This window comes from Harpia harpyja, chromosome 1 (assembly GCF_026419915.1).
Source record: "Harpia harpyja isolate bHarHar1 chromosome 1, bHarHar1 primary haplotype, whole genome shotgun sequence".
Taxonomy (NCBI): Eukaryota; Metazoa; Chordata; class Aves; order Accipitriformes; family Accipitridae; genus Harpia; species Harpia harpyja.
Window position 1 is genome coordinate 28,892,854 of NC_068940.1, and position 21,923 is coordinate 28,914,776.

Here is a 21,923-nt window from a genome sequence, read left to right on the forward strand (position 1 = left end):
TGAGAGCAGTTAACCACTGAAATAGGTTGCCCAAAGAGAATGAATTTCCTTCCTTGGCAATTCTCAAGACTCACCTGGATGACCTCCAGAAGGCCTTTCCAACCGGGTTTTCTGTGATTCCATGCAAGGCACACAGTATTTGTATTTTTCTGTGATTTCTGCACCAGGACACATCATAGGTTATATTCTCCACTGAAATAGTAGGGAGATGACTAGGCCCCGTCCTGAGGCTTGAATAACAGAACACACCATGAGAAAATACCGAACATAACAAGAGAAACTGCCAAACATAACAAAAAGCAGAGCGAGCAGCTGACAGACATTACAGTGTAACACCATGAGAAATGGCTGGATTTCACAGTCCGTTATGGAGAACTATGTGAGAGATGGACAAGTGCCACAGGTAACTGGAAGGGAGTATTGGGGACCTTTTGGGGAGTGCAGTCTTGGAAGGAAAGCTGTCCAGGTTACCATATCAATAACCTCATGTGTTGTGGTTTAACCCCAGCCAGCAGCTAAGCACCACGCAGCCGCTCACTCACTCCCCCCCACCTTTGGCCAGTTTGGGTCAGCTGTCCTGGCTGACCTCCCAACTCCTTGTGCCCCTCCAGCCTTCTTGCTGGCTGGGCATGAGAAGCTGAAAAACCCTTGACTTAGTCTAAACGCTACTTGGCAACAACTGAAAACATCAGTGTGTTATCAACATTCTTCTCATGCTAAATCCAAACCATAGCGCTATACCAGCTACCAGGAAGAAAATTTAACTCTATCCCAGCCAAAACCAGGACATCACATAAAGGCTGAAATGTTATAGGTAATAGTATCAGAAATACCAAATGTAGTTATGGATGTAGCAAAACTGGGACCAACAGGGAAAAAGTAACTAGAGTAGGTTGTTTACGTGGGAGGAGACACGGGTGGAAAAAGAGAGGGATCAAGATGGAGGGGAATTATAAGCATGGGAAAATGGAAAGAAGTGGGAATAAAAGAGGACAGTCATGTATAAGCAAGCTGCTGGTTGATATGGTTGTCTGATCAAGTCCTGCATCGACTGCAGTCTCTCTTATCCTCTTACTAAATCCTATTCTTAACTATTTTTTCCTGTGTAATCTCACTCTTTAGCCTGTGCTTGTGTGGAGAGGTCCAAGTGTCAGCAACCAGAGAAGGGGCTGTGGGTCATAAGGGCCCATAGTACCAACAACTGGACAGCAAGCTATGCAGACATTGCCTAGCTAATTCAGCCCTGTGTGCATGAGTGTGCCTGCACGTGTGTACGTGCAATTCACTTCAAGCTGGACTAGCTGGCAAGCAGAAGACCCACATCTGGAAAGACTTAAGGTCTGAGCCGAAGACTAGGTAAGGGGCACCTGGCCCAAGAGCGGGTATCAGGCAGGCTTAGAGCCTGTGCTAAGGTCTGAGGGATTTGTGAACGTGCCATGCTTGTGAGCCTAGAGAGCAAATGTATGCAACATATGCTTGCATTGGTGAACTTTAAGCCTGATAAACTGGAGAGGAGGCACAGCACACAGCTACCTCTATTTACATTTATGCAAGCGCTGTTGCGTTCACGCACATGCCAGTAAAGGCGCCCACCATTTGGTCTGCGTCAGCCTATGGGGCTGGCCCTGTTAGTGCAGCTCATGCTGCGTGCGTGCGTGTCTGGAGCACGTGGTCAGTCTCACTGCTGGCCAGACCTGCAAACAGAAGAGCATCAGCCACAGCCATTATGCTGGGACAGGAGAAACCTCTTGGGCTTCAGCAGGGAGGGGAATCTCCTGCGTCCCAGAGGCTACTGGATTCCTCAACTCCCTTAATAGTCCCTATTTTGGGTGGTGTAATACCCACAATTAAGGTAAAAGTGAGACTGGTGTTCAGGGCTGTGGCTCATGAGAGAGGCACACGTCTTGCACCTCTGATGGAGCCTATCTCCCTGATGTTGTTGTTTGGCTCTGTTGGCTCATCCAGCATGAGGGAGTCCCGGGTTTTGGAGGGAAGCCCAGTCCAGCACAGGAAAGGTGAGTCTCTAGCTCTGTGATGAGGGAAAAGAGATTAGGGCTGGGGCATATGAGCTGCAAGTGTGAAATGGAAGACTTGGCAGTCCTGCTTCTGGGAAGAGCTGTTAGCTGATACCTGGTAGTTACAATAGTCCTTAGTCCCTCCTCATTCCAGATTGGACAGGATCAGGCTGAATAACTATAGCTTCAGCAGGAACAGAACTTTCAAGAACTGGAGATAAAGTGTTTTGCACTGTTAGATAACATGACTCTTTTAACCTTGACATTTTCTGATCCAGACATCATAGCATATATTACAGCAAACAACAGAAAACCAGGAAGAGGGCTGAGAGAGAGAAGTATGCAGCAATAAGTTGTTTGCTTATTCTTTTCTAAATTGCTTAGCTGCCATGGAGATAAGCATAGCACAGATACCAAGAGGAACTACTGTTATTCCCACACATGTCATTCTATAGCCCTGTGTACATTTATTAAGCTTTAAAAATAGAATGTTTTAGAAGAGATTGAACTTAAGAATTCTGAACGTCAGATCTGCACACTGTATTGCCTTTCAAGAGAAAAAGAAAGCTTCAAAAAGCACAAGACTTGAGACCAATGGCTGTCTCTCCATATTTGAGGTTTTGAAATGGAGCTTGGAGAACAGGAACCTTGTCTGTGTGTTGCTGTAATAGTTTATTTTATTCCATGGGGTTTGTTTAGTGCTTTATTTTCTTCTATTTCAGTAAAGCTTAAGCAGCTGAGCAAAAAGGGGGAGGTAGTGGCAAATTAATAGCACTTTATTTGATATTTGATTCTTCTTTCCATAGGGAACTCTTCCAGAAGGAGAATATCTACACTTGAGATCTCCGGTCTGGTTCCACAGTTGGGAGGAATATATCTGCATGTATAGACTGCTGTTCTTGTTTGAATTAATGCCTCCGGAAGGCTTAATAGGAATATGCTTCTTTCAGAGACTGGACCTAGCATGGCTTCATAAGACCACAGACCCTTGATCCCTACATGGACTCTGTTCCCTACAGATGACAGTGCAGACAGCCCAGTGCCTTGGGAGCCTCTCCAGCTCATAACAAACGTTGAGGAGAGGCACGTGCTTTAAGCCCTGCTCTCAAAGTTTGTCATGACTTCACCCAGGTTGGAGAAAAACATCTAACCTGCAGTCAAGATTCATAACTTTGAATTGCCTCTGGCCAGCTTTACTTAGGAAATACAAAACTACCTCTGGGGTGCATAGGACCTACTCTGGCTTCTGTTGTCTTCTTGAGAAAATCTGAACACCCTGCCAAACCAATACTGTACTGTCAGGATACCAGCTACTCCAAGAGCAAGGGAGTTTACAGCCCCTTCTGATAGCAGTGCTCCACTTCACACTGAAGTGGAAGCTGATGAACCGGTGAACTGAACAGTCATCAGTTGAGAAAGAGACTGAGTTTGGCCAGGGTTGTGGTTAAAGCACTCTGCTGTGATAAAGGACATGCAAGGATTTGTAACAGAAATATACAGATTGAGATGATGGCATGGACAGAAATGGATTTATGTGAAAGCACCACAACAAACACTAGAGCACGGGTTGGAAGAATGACAGGCATCAATAGCCAATGACTTATGTGACAGCAATGAAATCAGTAGCAACAAAGGAAGGCACTGCTTGCACCAAGACAACAGTACAATTGACTCATCATCGGAAGACCTGCACTCTGACAGCAGGAGGATGGCAGCACAGTTATAGCACATGGGTTGTGCCTTTCCTCATCCCGGTATTCCAACAGGAAAACACACTGCCCCCACAAGGCACCCAAAATGAGGAAATAAAAGAAAATGGGCAGCTGCCTTGCCTAACATTTTTTGGATGTTATCGTAAGCAGGCTCCTGAGGCAAAAGATTATGCTTCAATAACTGGGTGACTCCTGACAGGTACAAAATAACTGCCCCAAAGCAGTTAATTGTCAAAATTGCAAAGAGATTCAGAAGACATAGCGAGGACTCAATAGCCGGCACCTCTCATCCTCCATGTTATGCACAAGTGACCCATCCCAAACTACTAATACATGTCTTGATGTTTGCATGAGTAAAACTGAGGAAAGAATGATTGGACGAGAGGAGATTAAGTTTTGTTTAAAATAAGTATCACCTTCCCTTCTCATAAGATCTTGTACTGATTTTCATTACCTTGATTTGAAATGGTTCCAGTCCTTGTTTTGTGAATATATCACTGTCATATTAGGTATTCAGCAGCTTCTAGGCAATTGCTTTAAAAATTAAGCTATAGTTGCTGTAACTCTGACTTAATAACCAATAATTATCCCACACAAGTAGGACAGGTTGAGATGCTGAGGGCTTTTCACCCCAGAATACCTTGTATCATCAAGACTGTCCCACCAATTTTTTTAGTGGGGAATAAGATCTGGCAAACTAAAGGAAGGTGAATATGCATGTGCAAAGAGTTGGATTGAGGGAGCAAGGAATGAGCATTGGTACTCCAGTTCTATTTCCTCTAGTCTTGCTGCAAAAATCTAAACCAATCTCTGCCCTTCCCTCATTCACATGCATTTATCATGTCCTGTGAAGTGCTTGGTGCAGAGAAAGTCTTCTGCTGTCAGCAGGATACTTGCTGGTTGCTTGCAGTCCAAATGAACCCGCGAGCTGCCACTTGAGAAGCTGCCATATAGTTTCATGGTGAGAATGTTCAAAAAGAGCTTTAGATTCAGATTTCCACAGGCAGAGAAACACCGTCACTGCAGCATTGTCTCTGATGTCAACCTCAGGGTTCTTCTGTAAAAGGGATGACAGCAGTGCTTTCTCTACTCACTGTGTTCTCCTTCCTCCTCAGCTCCTGTCTATGTACTAGGTGAGACCATCCTCTACAGGTGTTTACAGAACATGAAGTGTTAGCATATAAATGTTGGCACTTTTAGCCAAAATTTTTAGGGCTTAAGCATCAAGCAAAAAGGACTTTTGAGAATCTAAAATTCCAATCTAGGCACCAGGAGGGATAGTTGGACAATACTTAAATGCATAATTCATGTAACTCTTGCCTCACTAAAATTATCAATACCACTTCTTCCTTCCTGCACTTTGACCTTCTCAGAAGGTCATCTGGTTATTCCCAGACCATGTTCCACTTATGAAACAAGAAGAGAGGCCAAGGTGATATATATATTCATGCTTAACACAAATGCAGTACTACTAAACCTGTAATTCAGAATACAGATGGAAATTGTTTAATTTCCTCCTCCTAATGAAATAACTCATTTTTACTTTTACTTGAACACAAAGAAGTTTAAATAGCAACTCTAGCTCCAATGGTTAGCTATTTCATTATACTTTCACTGTGTAAGTAAACATGCAAAGGGAACACTGGAGGCTGTAGCTATAGAAATCAATGAATGTAACACAGTAACTTATTCCACTACTAAATATTTATAATTTTATGAATCCCTAACTCACCTTTGCAACAGTCACTAGTTTTGTTGTAAAGAATAATTTGCTGGGAGCATGTCTCTGCTTTGTGATAGAAGCCAAGTGTGGATTACAGTAATAAGCATTTTAATACAATGTGTACAGAAACAGTAAAACAATCCAAGCAAGTAATATTACCTATGGACAAGCAAATGCATAAGTAAAAAATAAACATGTAATAAGCAACACAGATAAATATCAATGATTCCACTGAAAACTGGGTAGAGATCCCAGGTCAAAAGCTGTCTATGGAGATTTTCATCTCTGCTTACACAGACATTGCCCCTCTCTGTTTAATGGTATGGGTTAAGAGTTTTATTATCTGGCCTGGGTAAACTCTAAGACTGTAATGTCTGGAATATGGCTAGCTGGTTATGGCTATCCTTAGTTTGCACCTTCCTATCACACCTTGACCAGGGGAAACCAGATTCAAATGGGGGATTTATGGCTTATGATACCACGCACACACTGGGCCCCAGGAAGAGAGGGGAACACCATGGAGATCTCCAAGCGAAGACCGTCAGGGAGAGAGTTTTAAGGTGTCTGCCTTGTTCACCTCTTAGTAAGCACAGGGGAAAAGGGTTCCTGCTGTTTAGGGTTGATAGGCCTCAGTTTCATCTGTTGTGTGCCTGGTGTTGGTCTTCAGAGAGGAAAGGCTGAGAGGAAGAGACAGAGCTTCCTCACTGTTACCTCTAGAAAGGCCTTGAGAGGACTTCATCCCTTGGGCTTATCCACCTCCCTCGAGAGATGCAAGCTCTGGCAGTCCCCAGGGTGGGACCTTCTTCCCCGAAAACACCTCCAGAAGGCATCACGCAAACTCCTAGGAGGCATCATATTGTGATAGCCCTCTCAAATAGGATCTAATCCTGTGGCCTGTATAGTCATAGATGTGCTAGAGGCTGCTGTCTTACTCAATCCTAAAGGACTGTCTCCTAATTTAAGAGGAAATTTCTTCCCTTGTGGAAGTCCTCTTGCTTTCTGATGCCTGCCTAGTACAGTTGGTAGCAAGAAGCACAATTTCTTCTTCAAGCCGTGTGGTTACCTTGAATGCCAGGAGTAGAATTGTTCAGGATTTTCTTTCTCTAAACCAATGAGAAGGCATAAATAAACATCCCATGCCGGGCCTTTCAAGGAGAGATGGTGGAGTGCAGGCAGGAGGATTTAGACCCCCTCGTGTGGCGTTACATTCAAGATCTTGTCTATGTGCAAAGAGGAAGCACATCTTGTATATAAAGACCAAGAAGTTATTGCTAGTAAAGCTGAAGTCTTAACAGTCTAATTCAGGAATCCTTATTAGTCTAGATGTAATTACTACAGAAAAAAGAATAATAATGCAGGTATAAAACTTATGTACAGGTAAAAAGCCATAGTAACAGCAGTAATACAATTTTAATTGTAATGCACACACATTTTAGTTTCTGCCTTTTTCCTGGTGTTATCCTCACCCTTCCACTGCTCTTCTGGGTCCGAAGGTCAGTGGTTTCATGCTGGTGTTGGCAGGGGCAGGAATATTACAGCAGGTGGACAACACATGGAGTCCTTTACCAGGGGAAATATGATGTTCACCTTGACAGGTTTTTTTTCCTTCCTTTCTTCTTTCTCCTATCCTTTCTCTTAGGTGTTTTTTTTTTTTTTTTATACATACATATATATGTGTGTATCATATACATAATACTGTATATACATACGTTGTATGTTTGCTAACATGCCTGTACACCTTTCTCTTTCTTCCTTGGTCTGCAGCTCCCTGTTACATAGTACCATATATACTAAATTTGGATTTCCATATCTTACGTACTATTTCTTTGCCTTTCTCCCTAGCCCTAAACCCAGGTTTGTCCAGCTCCAGGTCTGCAGTTTAACTGACCGTTACTGAATTGTTTATAGCATGGGATCTCCAGTACCAATCATGTTCCCATCTCTTCTCATCCCTTAGCTGCAATCCTCTATGCCACATGTTGTGACTCCACCCGTAAGCCTCTGCCATCATTGCAGACCTGTATTTCTCTACTCAGTATCATTGCATTAGAGTTGTAAAAGTCTCAGTCTACCTGGAACAACTGCTTGTTACTGCCACCTATAGCAAGCTGTGGTTGTATCACAGAAAGATAAACAAAACAAATTAGATATAGATACCTGGGCAGTTAGAAGAATTGCTGCCACATCCAAACAAAGTAAACTAAAGCTACAGGCAGGTCAAAAGAAATTTAGACAGAGCAGACTTGACAAGCCTCAGTCCTGAGCCCTTGCAAACTCAATACAAAGCTTATGGCACATTACTAGCAATGACAATATCATATTACAGGGCTACAGTTATACTGGCATCATGCCCAAGGGAAAAAGTGATTAGGCAAAACCAACACAAAGGCATTACCTGAACTCCCAGCACAGTTATGACAGCTTCATGTACGTGGCCTCTTGATGGCAGGAGGCTGGCCTTGTGCCATGCAGGGCAAGAGTTGTCAGGGGGCAGCAAGAACAAGGCTCCTCCACAAAAGAGATGACCCAGGAGCTGAGGATGACCACAGGACAGGCAGGGCCAGTGCCCTCTTTGATCAGGATACAGATCTGCAGCATCCAGACACAGCAGGTAGGGTATGGTGCTGGTAACAGCCTCTTCTGGCATTCCCAGGAAAAGTGAGGTGACAAATCAGGCCCAGGGTGCACCACGAAAGCTGAGCCAGGAGCAAAAGAATACAAGGCTCAGAGGGAAAGCTACAAGTTCTATCTGATGTCCATGCAAAAGAGAGGGCCAGAGGCAGAACTGGAGACCAACTACCTAGAACATAGGTCTAAGATTCAGCCAGGAACTAAGTCCAGAGACCAGATTAGAGGCAGATATATCTACAACATAGGTCAGGCAAGAGCTAGTGGCCCAGGTCTGAGCTTAAATGGAGCTCCAGATGAATGGGTGGAGGATGCATTGATGGAGATCCCAGGTGAGGCTGATATGGTCCGTTCAGGACTGTTAGTGTCCTCAGGGCCCCTGACAAGAGAGCCAGAGGAGTAAGGAGTGTGTTTCCTTCTGCCCTCTGACAGCCTGTCATGGTTAAAGCCTATTTCAAATGGGTACAGAGCAAAGACTGAGGAGTAGTTGTTGTAGATCTTGCATAGCTCTGGAAGCTAGAGGTGGGACTCCTCACTGAGACAGAAAGTGTTGAAAGTATTCTAAGTGAGAGAAAAAGAGCCTACCCCAACCAAGGTGAGCTTCCTCTGAAAAACTTAGAGGTGTATGGGAAGGGTTAGTGAAGGGATGAAGAGATGGAAGAAGCATATGGATGGTTAGTCCAAGTGTTTGGGGGAATTTTTTGCTGATGACAGAGTGCCTAAAAGAGAAGAGAAAAGCTCTGTAGCTTTGCGGAGGTCTACTAGGTGAAAGTTCTCATAAGTCCTGAGTAGTGAGACTAGGGGTAGAAGGAGCTAGGAAAGCTGACAAGTTTGAATCTAGCTGTGACTCTCCAAGTTGAGAAGTCAAAAGTTGAGGATGAATAGTAGCTTCCCTCCTCCCCAAGGACCAACTTAGTTCTGTATTTGCTTTGGTGGTGGTTTTCCTTCTTACCAGTGTCCTCTCCTTTTCAGGTCTTTTGCTTCTACTCCTTTGAAGCCACTCATGCTCCCGGCTTCATGACTCTCTTGGTTGTGGGCAATCACTGTCTGGTGTGCTTAGACCCTGAGAAGAATTCCTCCTTTTTCTTAGGTTTAAGGAGGGTGTTACTAAAGGAAGGAATGCTAAAGAGGCAGACGTGTAGGGACAGTGATTTACTGTGAGCCTCCAAAGGACACATTGCCCTTCTTCAAAACGGGTGGAAGTAGTGATGGAGAACATCCTGGCAGAGACACGATGGGGAATTAGGTCAGCACAGGCATGCAGAAGTGGTAGAGTGAAAAGGGAAGGTGTGAGTGGGCTGCCAGCATGGGGGGAGAGCTGCTCTGTGGTTGTGTTTCCTGCTGTTGTCTTCAGGAGTCAGACAGCTGGAGAGCTTTTGCCCCATATGAGGGAATGATTTCCATATGCTGATGAGAGTGTAGGTCTTGCCATACAGAGAGCAAGCACCTGTGCTCTATGACCACATTCAGTGTCTCACTGCCATCAAAAACCACCCCGAAGTCGGTGGCTCTTTCTGGAGGAAACTACTCCACTGAAACAGGAATGGTCTGTTCAGGCCCATGTGAGTGTGTATGCGGGCAGAGTGGGGTGCCCTGCAGGGATGAATGTGCTGCTTCACCTATAGAGATCTGTAGCAGAAAGCTTCAGATGAGTTCACCTGGAAAGTGAAGACCCTAAAAACAATGGTGAAGAAAGTCAAGAAGAACAGTAAGTGTTGATGGCACCTGACAGAGCAGGTTCTCAAGATGCCAGCACGTCTCTATGCAACGCCTTGAGGCACCCAAATGGGGAAATTCCAGGAAAGACAAAAAGAAGGGGAACCTCCACTCAGCCAAAGAGCAAGGACAGACTGCAGTCTCCAGCCAAATGCTTCAAACCTGCAGGTGTGATGTTGTTGGTGACCGGCTATTGTCAGGGTGAACAGAGGCTCAGAAAGTTTCTTCTGCAGCTACTGCTCTGATATCTTCAGTTTCTCATCCTGTTCTTGACACTTTAATAGTGTTTTTCCTCTCCTCATTTGTGGTGTTACCCCAGGTGCTGGGCCAACCCATATCCACTCAGCATCTGCTTTTGTACTGCAGAAAACTTTCCCTTGCTGGATTGCAGACCTCCACCAAGAGATCTGGGTGCATACCATTGCTTCTCTGCAGGAGAATAATCTGCCAATGCAATGAAAATCTGTACTGTTTTTTCATGGAAGTAAATATGAGAATATCTTCCCTATAGCTGCAGCATGGCAAAGCCATAAGTTGACACACATAACTATTTGTGTAAATTCTTCGTTCACTTCAAGTCACTGTGGTCAGAAGCTGCCGAGAACCCAGGTGCTAACTCGTACAAATACTACAGAAATTTATCAGATGTAATTTTTATTCTTTAAGTCAAGAGAAGGAAATGTGTTTTGAAAGGGGCTGACAAGTGCTGAAGGCAAAGTCAAAGTCATCCACTGCTCTCCCTTTGTCCTCAAATCCAGTCATTTTATCATAGAGGGCAATCAGATTGTTCAGGCATGACTGACCCTTAGTAAACCCATGCTGAGTCTTCCTAATCCCCTTCTCCTGCATGGGCCCAGAAACATGCTCCAAGGAGCCTTGGTCCATGATTTTTGCAGGTGAACAGGGAGGCTGGTCGGTCTGCAGTTCCTGATCCTTACTCTCAGATCCTTGTAGTCATTCTTGACTCCCATGGTCTCCCCTGGCAGTATCATTGGCACCTATGCGGATAAGCAGCAGGGAGTAATAGCCTGAGAACCTTGGTGGTTTCTCTGCAACATCTTGGACCCGAGCTCCTGGCAAGAAACAATTCGCTCTAGATAGCAAGCCAAGTAGGCAGATGGGGTCTTCTGTCCTCCACAAATGGAAACCTACCACTACTATCCCTTGCCATTTCCTCCTGTCGATAATAGGTGGTTTATGCTTGGACAACTCTGATGCTTCCCCAGGTATGACGTTCTGCTTCTTGCCTGCTGCCAGGGCACTGAACCTGTTCTGCAATTGTAGAACTGCAAGTGGAGAAGGAGCCATCTTCCATGTGCCAGAAGTCAGGTTAGGCAAGTCAATTATATTTAATTCAGTAGAGATTCTTTCTTAATTGTCTTTCCTTTTGATGTTTCATATTGCAAAGAATAAACCCATGCATTCATGCTACGCTGCTACTTGTGGCCAGTCTTTATTTGTCAGTCAAATAACGACAGGAAAGTCAGTCTACAATTTCCAAAAATACATGCAAATCCTTGAATAGCTGAATGTTTTGCTGTCTTCAGCATTAGAATTGTGGAGGAGGAAGATTATTCTAGCCAATACAGGGTCTCTCCTGCAGTAAGAAGGCTCTGAATACTTGTCAGATTGCAAGGAATCATCTTAAAGGCTAGTAAACCAAAAATACTAAGGACACTGCATACCATGCTTCAAATCTGGTTGCTCTTGCAACTGTATTTTTCTATTAAAATCAGTTTGTGAAGTTTCAGCATTATTTTTATTGTTTACTTGCTTCTAATTTAGTTGCTATAAATGAACTACATAATAAATTCTCCACAATGAAATATTTGTGTACTATTGTATTCATTTTGTGTTATACCTGCTTTTAGGAGCTTTTCACACGTTTATGTCCTTCGCTAAATGAGTAAGACAGAAAGATTTTAATTTGGATCCCAGGATGTGGGGCTGGCCATGAATAAGTCTTGCAAGAAAAACTCTCAAGTCTGGATAAACATGGGAGAAACTTATAGCAAGTAGATTTGTTCTTGAAATTTCCCTGCTTTTTACACAAGTCTTATCTTCCCATTTTGTAGTACCACATGAACAAAAAAAAATGCTGCAGAGCTTATACAGAGTGTTTTATTGTTTTTAAAACCACAAGACCAGATTTATGGACCTTAAACATAATTAATGCCTGATAGTGAAAACAAAGTCTACAAAACCCCAAACAACTCTCCCCATGAGAGCAGGCACAGTTTTTTATTGAGGAAAAGGGGCTGGTGCAGTCGTGCCCTATGCACAGCAGCCACATCCAGTTGTTACTGGTTGTACACTGGCAACCTACAGATGCACTAGCTAGCATCACGATTATGTTTTTACAAGACACCTCAGATAACAACCAATGTTTAGGTTCGTTAGGTTCTGTGATAAAGCCATGCCCTGTGCCTGACCAGTGCAGTCTGTCTTGTCTTCCCATTAAACTCCATTTCTAACTCTTTTCCTGGGTGTGGAAAACTAACTCTTTTTCTGTGTGCATGTGTGTGCATGGGGGTCTGTGTGCAGCAGCTGGGGTATGGCCATGGGTCACAGGGACCCGTGTCTGTGGCGCAGCAACCAGAGCAAGTGAGAGCGTGTGTCAGTGTACTCTCTTCCAGCTGCCTTCCAAGCAGTCTGCAGTTCAACTTTAAACAGCGCAGGTTTCCAAAAGGCAAAGATGGGAGGTGGCACTTCTAATCCAAACCTTTCCTTCTTGTCCCTGTCTCCTAGCTGCTATGTCCCAAACAGTCAGTGGCCTAATGATAAGGAAACTTTCTGAGAAAACAAGAAGCTACAGTCCTGATTCTTGCACTTTCAGGCAGAAGAAGGAATGAGTCTGAGTGCTGAATTATGAGGGAAATTTTATACTTTTCTACCCACTGTTCCAGAAGAATGATGGAATACTTTTTACTGGCGCTTTTTTTTTTTTTTTTTAGGAGTGAACTCTGCATTTTTGAAAGGAAGGATTTAGGATCATCTTCAACAGAGAATCCAGCCTGAGGATCTTACATAGATGGAGATCTACCCTGGAAGCCTCCAAAGAAATATCTGAGAAGACTCAGACTTAAGAGTCATATGTGTACCAAATATTCTCTGTCAGCTTACTCTAGGTAGACTTTAGCTATTCCAGGTAAGATTAATTTGACTAAAAGAATATGTTTACAATTTACATATTTACATCTGAGCTAACCACTTCAGGCTCCATTTCTAACCAGCGGAGAGATTGATTCATATTAGTTTGAAGCAAATATTCATACCAGGTTATCTGTCTGAGCTGGCTGTTCAGAGTCACATTTGGATGCACCTTAACTCTCCTCATGTTCTCCGTAGGGAGCCCAGACAGCTCAAAACATGCTCCTGGGCTCCACACTGGAAATGAGATACTTTTAATTAGACTTGCACAACTGCTGTGGGGAATTTACCCAAGCCTTTGTTTTCTGAAAGCAGACTGACATTACTTGTGCACTCTTTGGGAAGACTGAATGCCTGAAAATATTCAAGGCTGTGAGGAACTCAAGTATTACAGTTATGTTTTGAATAGCAGACTAGAGAATCAGGGAATCACTGTTTGGCCTGTAAAATTCAAGTAATTCTTGTCTAACAACTAGAAAAAGGTCATATCATGCTACTGTAGTGATTTCTCTTCCTTCTCCTCTTTCCCTATTCTGTCGTCCCCCTGCCCCACCCCCAAAATAATTCAGCTTCTAACTGTGTTTGCTCTCTAGTCTTGAAGGAGGAGAATGGAACAAATCAATCAAACTGCTGAAATCGGTTTAGTGTTGTTTTGTGGTATATATGTAGTTACTGAAGAAGCTGGTTTGCTGCTTCTTCAGAAAAGTCCTTGTCTTTGCAATTGTCCTGGTTTTGGCTGTGACAGAGTTAATTTTCTTTCTAGTAGCTGGTATAGTGTTGTGTTTTGGATTTAGTGTGAGAGTATTTTCTTCCTTTCTGTCCTATTAAACTGCCTTTATCTCAACCCACAAGTTTTACTTTTTTTCTGATTCTCTCCCCCATCCCACTGGGTGGGGGGGAGTGAGCGAGTGGCTGCATGGCGCTTAGTTGCCGGCTGGCGTTAAACCATGACAACGATTTATGTATTTCTACATTGCAAGGCAAGAAAAGAACTTTTTTTTTTTTTTTTAAGGGTGTTAACTAAGTTTTCAAAAGATTATGCTATAAGATTGTCTGCAACAGAGCAGGATATTGGGCTATGAGACCCTGTATCTTCAACCTTATATTTCAAGAGAATGTCATGATTCAGAAGTATGGAGAAAATGTAAATGCAAAGGATATTAACAACCTCAAATTTGTAATAACAGAAGTGAGACAGAGGCAGCAGCTGAGAAGGTTATACCTAAAATCTTAATGATAAAAATCATAAAGTATAAAATTGGCTTCTTCCCATACAGTTCAGGTTCCTGTTTTCTTGCATCTCTTTCTGTACTGCGGTTGCAAGTTGCTATAACTTCCACACTTTAAAAATTCTGTAAGCTCTTCCAAGAAGATGTCACCCCCAATTGCTTGACCAATAAAACTGCTTATTCTGTTCAATAATGCTGTTCTGCTGAAGAAGATTTGCATTTCTGGAAAAAGCTAATTCTGCAGTGGATTAATTATTTTTGAATTGGCACTGAGAGGAAATGAACCTGCAGAGAGACAACTGACTTGCAAATTTCTTGTTTAAGGTTACTTAAGGTCTCAAGGTTCATTTCCTGCATCTCACCAATATTGAGCAGATCAGTATTTACTTAACTGAGCATACTAAGCAAAGTTACTATGATTTTACTAAAATGGCAATGCATTAAGAAGCACAATAACCAAATTTAGGTAAAAATTTAAATATAATCCACCAATCAGCAGTTTCAGTTAATCAAACGCCATACAAATACAGCAATTGACTCAACCAGTGAACCACAGAGATTGCATTGTGCCAGTCTTGTCCTGGATAATTGCAGATAGATTTCATTCAGTACCTAGACACAGTGTCTTGGTTGATTTATATCAGTAAATAGCTGTACTACTGTCAAAAGTGTTTGGCTCACTTTCCTCCACTTCTGAAATCATACTAGGTATAAGATTTAAGCACTAACCTGCAAGAAATTATTAGTTTCTGCACACATAATGTTGGCATAATGGTCTGCACACAGTTTCTACACACATAATGTGGGCACAACCTACTGAAACAGCTTTCAGACAAAACTGCTTTTGGAATCAATGGCTACATTGACTTTTTAAACACCAAATTTACCTTTAGAAAATTGGTAAATTCTATGCCATTCCTCTACTTCTAATTTATTACCTTCAGCAAGCAGAAAGTACTTCACAACAGCTTGTAAGAGAAACAGTGTGGTCTGCCTTGTTGAGCTTCTGGTTGTTGAAGTGAGTCTCTCCAACAACTTGAGTCTTTAATCTCATCTTTCTTTGCCAGACTTTCACAAGCATGGAAAGGCTTGGGGCTTTTTAGGTCTTTGAGGAAGAGAGAGAAAGCTACTTTTCTTCTGCAGGATCTTTGTTTCTTCTTTGAGTGCCATTGTTTATTTTCATACTATAGTGATACCTCTGTACAAGTGGTTTAAAAAATGTAACTTTCAACTTTAGTACTGCTATACACCAGCGCGCCTTCTTAACCTTCAAAAATGGGCTTAGAGTGCTCTTACTTCTCAACACTTCTTTTCAGCTTGTGCTCTGTTGGTGTCAGATTGCCTTGTCTCAGAGTTTTAAATTATTTTCTATGCTCTCTTTTGATACCTTTGCAAGCAATCTCTACAAATCCTTGCCTCCAGTTCTAAGACAGCCTTTTAGGTTGTGTGCTCCTGATACGGCTTCAGTCTTCCTACCTGCTTTCAGAATGCTTACAACTAGATCACATGGGGCAGCTTGGATAGGAAAACCATCCTAAAACTGTAAAAATACTGTTTGGAAGGGAGCTCCTGGGGTCTCTATTCCAACCTCCTGCCTGAAACAGGACTGCGGCTATGCCAGGTTAGGTCAGCCATGGTTTTGTGTAATGAAGTCTTGAAAACCTTCAAAATCAGAGATTTTCAGCCGCTCTATGAATAACCTGTTTCAGTGCTGCACTACCCTCCTGGTGAACATATATTTTTCTAATGTCCACCTTGAGCCTCCCAAGCTACAACTCAAGTCCATTACCGCTTCCTTTACCACCAGCTTCTACAAACAAGAGTGTAGCCCATCTGCTTTTAACTGCCATTTATATAGCTGTAAGCTAATGTTAGATCACCTCTTCACAAAGCGGACAAAGTTCAGCTCCTCACATATGCTCTGCATCCCAGACCATCTTAGCTGTTCTCTGCTGGACCCTCTCCAGTTTCTCCATGGCCCTTTTAAACTTAGGGACCCATATCTGCACACAGGTGGGGATTCATCAGTAATACCAAGTAGAGGAAGCTAATAACTTCCCTCAGCCTGCGTGCCATGATCTTAATGTGGCACAGTACATAATCTGCCTTATTTACAACAAGCCCACACTGTTGGCTTATATTCAATCTGCCATCCCCTGTTGCCTCCAGGTCCTCTTCAGCAGGACTGCTGTTAATGCAGTTAGTTTCAACGCTGATTCAGTATTTTGCACTTCTCCTTATTGAACTTCATGTTTCTGCTCTCCCTAATGATTAGTTCAGTGTTGAAGTGCTAGACATTTGTCACAGTCAGCAAAAATCTCCTTTTATAAAAATATCTGACAACTTACTGAACACATTCACTTTATTATGCCCTCCTTTATGACATGCATACAAGCATTCTTCAGCTTTCTGGGCTTCTAGCAATAAAGCTTTTGGGATGCTAATAGAAATTCATGACTTGTCCTATTGGCTCGCACCTGAAAACCCCTAGACAATCCTACGTCTATATTCTGTCAGAATAAGTCCTATGTACAATTACATCATTACTATTTGCCTTGAGCTAGCTCAAATCTGAGTTCCTCACTAAGGTGTCTCTTCCCAGTCTATTTATTTTATTCACGTGAAATACAATGTTCCTGTTCATCTCAAATACCAATGGACTAAGCAGAAAAAACTGTGATGTAGTGTACCTGTATTGATACACTTCCAAAGAACCAACTAAACAGCTTCCTATTGACTCTTGTAGACAGCAGCAGTTTTCTGATAGTTCTCAAAGACTTTCTGTCCTCAGTTCAAAGTGTCTTTTCATGGCTTAACTAAATTTCAAGTCATTATGTCTGGCGTCTCATGGCTTGGACAAGTGTACTCTTTGCTGGGTGAAAAACTGGCTGGATGGACGATCCCAGAGGGTAGTGGTGAATGGGGTGAAATCCAGTTGGCGGCGGGTCACTAGTGGTGTTCCCCAGGGCTTGGTGTTGGGCCCTGTTCTGTTTAATATCTTTACTGATGATTTGGACAAGGGGATCGAGTGCACCCTCAGCAAGTTCGCAGACGACACCAAGTTGGGAGGCAGGGTCGATCTGCTCGAGGGTAGGGAGGCTTTACAGAGAGATCTGGACAGGCTGGATCGATGGGCTGAGGCCAATCGTATGAAGTTCAACAAGGCCAAGTGCCGGGTCCTGCACTTGGGTCACAGCAACCCCATGCAGCGCTACAGGCTTGGGGAAGAGTGGCTGGAAAGCTGCCCGGCAGAGAAAGACCTGGAGAAGTGCCGGTCAACAGCCGGCTGAATATGAGCCAGCAGTGTGCCCAGGTGGCCAAGAAGGCCAGTGGCATCCTGGCCTGTATCAGAAATAGTGTGGCCAGCAGGAGCAGGGAGGTGATTGTTCCCCTGTACTGGGCACTGGTGAGGCCGCACCTCGAGTACTGTGTTCAGTTTTGGGCCTCTCACTGCAGGAAAGACATGGAGGTGCTGGAATGTGTCCAGAGAAGGGCAACCAAGTTGGTGAGGGGCCTGGAGCACAGGTCTTATGAGGAGCGGCTGAGGGAGCTGGGGCTGTTTAGTCTAGAGAAGAGGAGGCTGAGGGGAGACCTTATCGCTCTCTACAACTACCTAAAGGGGGGTTGTAGTGAGGTGGGTGCTGGTCTCTTCTGTCAGGTGGCTGGAGATAGGATGAGAGGAAATGGCCTCAAGTTGCGGCAAGGGAGGTTTAGGTTGGATATTAGGAAAAATTTCGTTACCGAGAGGGTTGTCAGGCATTGGAATAGGCTGCCCAGGGAAGTGGTTGAGTCACCATCCCTGGAGGTATTCAAAAAGCATGTAGGCAAGGTACTCCAGAACATGGTTTAGTGGGCATGGATGATGGTTGGACTCGATGATCTTGAAGGTCTTTTCCAACCTAAATGATTCTATGATTCTATGTTTATTTTGAGCCCCATCTGCTACTTGGTTAGATGTGTCCATAGGGGCCACAGAAGTGGCTCCCTATGACAACCTAGAAATATTTTCTCTGTTCTGTTTATCAGATGGTCATGTGTCAAAAGTTTTACCAAAGTGATGATTTCACATAAACTACTCAGTTCATCATAGTGAACCATTATGAAACTTTTCATTTAGTAGAGATGCACAAACCTTGCTCTTTGAAAGTCCAGCAATGATGGAAGAATGCTGGTTTGTAAAAATAGTTGTGAGTATAAATACATTATCAAACTCTGATTGTAACTATTTAATTAACTGCAAATATTTAGTGCAGGCATAAATGGAAAACAGGTGTTCTCTGCTTCTAAAACATCATTTCCCACTTTCCTGATTTCTGTTTTATTTGCTTTATGGTTATTATAATGGCTGCCACCAACCACTCCCTCTTCAGTGTGCTAACCATGACTCACATAAGTGCCTAATAAATTACATCAATGGGAAAGCAGATGAGCACATGAAGAGGAGGTACAAACTCATTAGTCATGCAGTCTCCTTTTCTGGGGACTGAATTGCCTGACAGAAAAGCATTGTAAGTGGCTCAGGCATCTGTCAAGTCCACCAGATGCCAATCTTACTCTTGCAGTTTTTGTGAACACTATTAATCAATATGCATTATTCAGTATTGTAAAACAGGACCTTAATTAAGCAGCCAACTAAAGCAGAAGGAAAAGGTAACAACCCAATACACAGTGAGTTTCTTCAGACAAAGAGAATAACATAGATTTTGCCACTTGAAGCAATATTTAGATCACAATCCATTTATTTCTTTTTCATATATTATCTTGCATAATGATGCAGTTAGGACAGGTATTCTGGAAGAACAAAGTGAAATTAAGAATCTTGTGTGCTAGACATTGATTTTGATCAATCAATGTACTAGGTCAAAAATCAGAAAAGGACACAGTATTGCACTCTTTCCAAATTGCTGGGGATGAGCCAGCATCTTCATTATAATCTATGTGATTTCAGGGCTTTATAGCACACCTATAATAATTTACCTAAGGCAGAAACTGTATAAAATCTCTGTATGGCCTTCCAGGATATTTTTTCTTGGTTTATTTTCACAGAAGGCACCCTGGTACATCTACACAGGAGTGCGGCATATTTAAAAAAAAAAAAAAAGGTCCAATTTTTTTAATCTCAGCAGCTGCAAAGATGTCTTCTGTATGAAAGAGTCTCTAAACTTGAGAGCAGAAAGGACTGCAAGCTACTACAGCCATTCTCATAAACTGATCTGTTGGTCAGATCACACTGCCATTTAGTGATAAAGTAAAAATGAAACCTGAAGACTGTACCAACACTAGAAAGTGCCAAAGCGAATCTCCACTATCCCTTAGCCAGGAAAAAGAATGTAGAAGACCACTTATGACAACCTGAAGAAATAAACTAATCAACATGAAGGCTTTAAAGGAGCAGTAGATAGAGTACAGAAAAAAAAAAAACACAAAGAGAAAGGGTGTGCCCCGTGAAGAAGTGTGACACATAGGGGTTTGTCTATCCTGAAGCCAGCACTCTGAACAGAGTGCAATGCAGGTTTTTTATCCCAGGACAAGAGTAAAAAATATGACTTTTTCTACAGGAGGATGCATTGAGTCAGAACAATGTCTAATCTCTCTAAATGCTTGTTACTTTTATAACCTAATACAAACATGCCTCCCCTTCTCCCAGCACTTGTCTGCACTCAGGCCAAATGCAAATACAAACCAGCTGAATCAGGTGTCAGCAGCAGGTCCCTACAGCAGTTTCAAGAGTTCTCTTGTACCAATTTACCCAACTATCTATCTGACTTCATTTTGCAGCTCTCTTGTCTTGTTTACAGCTAACATGGATATGTCGGTACTTCTTGGCAATAGTGCAGACATACCCAAAAGGAAAAAGCCTTTTGAATCCACTTTTAAACATGCGTTGTTCAGATTAGTGCAGGAAGCTCTAACTAGCTTAAATGGACTGTAACACTTAGGCAGAACAAGAAAAAAAGGGAAATAGTCAGTAAGTGGCTTTTGCTTCCTGGTATCTTTTGATTCTCCACAGTTTTCATTTTACTTCATTTTTGTCTCTTGTGTGCTAATACACTCTTAAATTTGTTTCTGTAACTCAAGAATGGAATGTGCACAGAAAGTTTTGCAGGTCAAGATGCCCCTGTGTAAACGAGTCTTTTCTTGCATTCATTCCACTGGAGCAGGTCCAGCACAAGGCCACAAAGATGATGAAGGGACAGCAGCATCTTCAGCATGAGGAAAGGCTGAGAGAGCTGGGACCATCCAGCCTAGAGAAGAGAAGTTTCAGGGGGATCTTATCAATGTGTACAAATACTGTATGGGAGGGTGTAAAGAGGACTGTGCATTTCTAAGTGGCATCCAGTAACAGGAGGAGAGACAATGGGCACAAATTAAAATACAGGAAATTCCACTTAAATGTGAGAAAACCTTTTTTTTCTGTGAAGATGGTCAAACACACTCAAACAGGTTGCCCAGAGAGGTTGTAGAGTCTCCATCCTTGGAAATGTTCAAAACCTGGCTGGACAAGGCTCTGAGCAACCTGCTCCAGTTTACCCTGCTTTGAGTGGGGGGAGCTGGATTAGATGACCTCCAGTGGTCCCTTCTGGCCTCAACAGTTGTATGATTCTATGAGTCAATAAAAAAAGCATGTTCAGCACCTACTTTCTAGTGCATCTAGGCACCTCTCGTACAGCATGGCTCTCCCCGAGGCACACCTCCTGATAAGAGGCCTGATATAACCTTCTGTCAGTAGCAGCAGGCAGTAATGACACCTTACAGCAATCTGTGTCGTCATGGGCTTGCATGAGATAGGTGTCCTGGGACCGCTGGATGTTTCAGAAGGGCACGGGCGTGGAGGCACAATATGCCAGTACGAGATGATGCATTTCCACTGAAGTGGAGGAGGGATGTGGTCCTGAGGCCCAAAGAGACCTGGATGCTCTGCTTTCTGGACAGGACTCCGACATGCTCTTTGCCAAGGAACTAGCAAGCGCATTCAGAGCTTGCCTTTGAAACCAGCGTAGATGCAGCCTGAGAGTACAGACACATCTTGCGTTTTGCAAGCCATGTTTAAAGTGAACAAAAGAGGAAGCAAAAATGGAAATGTTTAAAGAGGGAGGAAACACTTTACCATCAGTAATTAGAATGTGTAAAAACCTCTTGGATTGTAAGAACTAAAGGTTCTGCTCTCAGTTTGATAAGCAAATCACACTCTCACCAGTGTCACTGAGAGTCATGGGCATTGGCAGCTGTGTCTAAGGCTTTCTGTGCATCACAGTCAGCCAGGTTCTGTAAAACCTCTGCATACAGTTTTAATTTGATATAGGTCAATCTATAGTCTTTATATGAAATACTTGTTTGTTCTCATGTAGCTGGAACTGCTTAAATGACTTAGCCTTCATCCACAACATTGTCCTTCCACATTCATTTCAGCTATCCGCCTGATCATAGCTTGTATAAGCAGAACTGAGAAAGGCTGGTCCCATGCAGCTGAGAGCAAGTGGACTGGTTGTATGCGCTCTGCACAGCCTTTATAGACCCAGGGAGACTTGAGCCACATGTCAACCCCTTGGCCCTAAGATACAGTTGTTAGGTATTGTGGGTTTTTCATTCCAAGTCTTCAGGACACCGTAAAAAGCTCTGTCACAGCTCATCAGAATGGTTGTTTCTATAATGTATGTGTGTGTGCTCTGTACCATAGGTCCTTGTGTCAAGGTGTTTGAATTTGGCAGAAAGAGCCAGCTCTGCCATGTTCTTACCCATATTTCCTATT

The 21,923-nt window shown here is 43.0% G+C and overlaps 1 long non-coding RNA gene across 1 annotated transcript; it reads left to right on the forward strand.

Moving 5' to 3' along the window:
* Positions 1-5: 5 nt before the first annotated feature.
* On the forward strand, positions 6-4,158 carry LOC128139603 (uncharacterized). The gene is made up of 3 exons (XR_008234438.1): positions 6-403; positions 1,123-1,356; positions 2,822-4,158. It is a non-coding gene; the product is annotated as an uncharacterized LOC128139603 (long non-coding RNA).
* Positions 4,159-21,923: the final 17,765 nt, after the last annotated feature.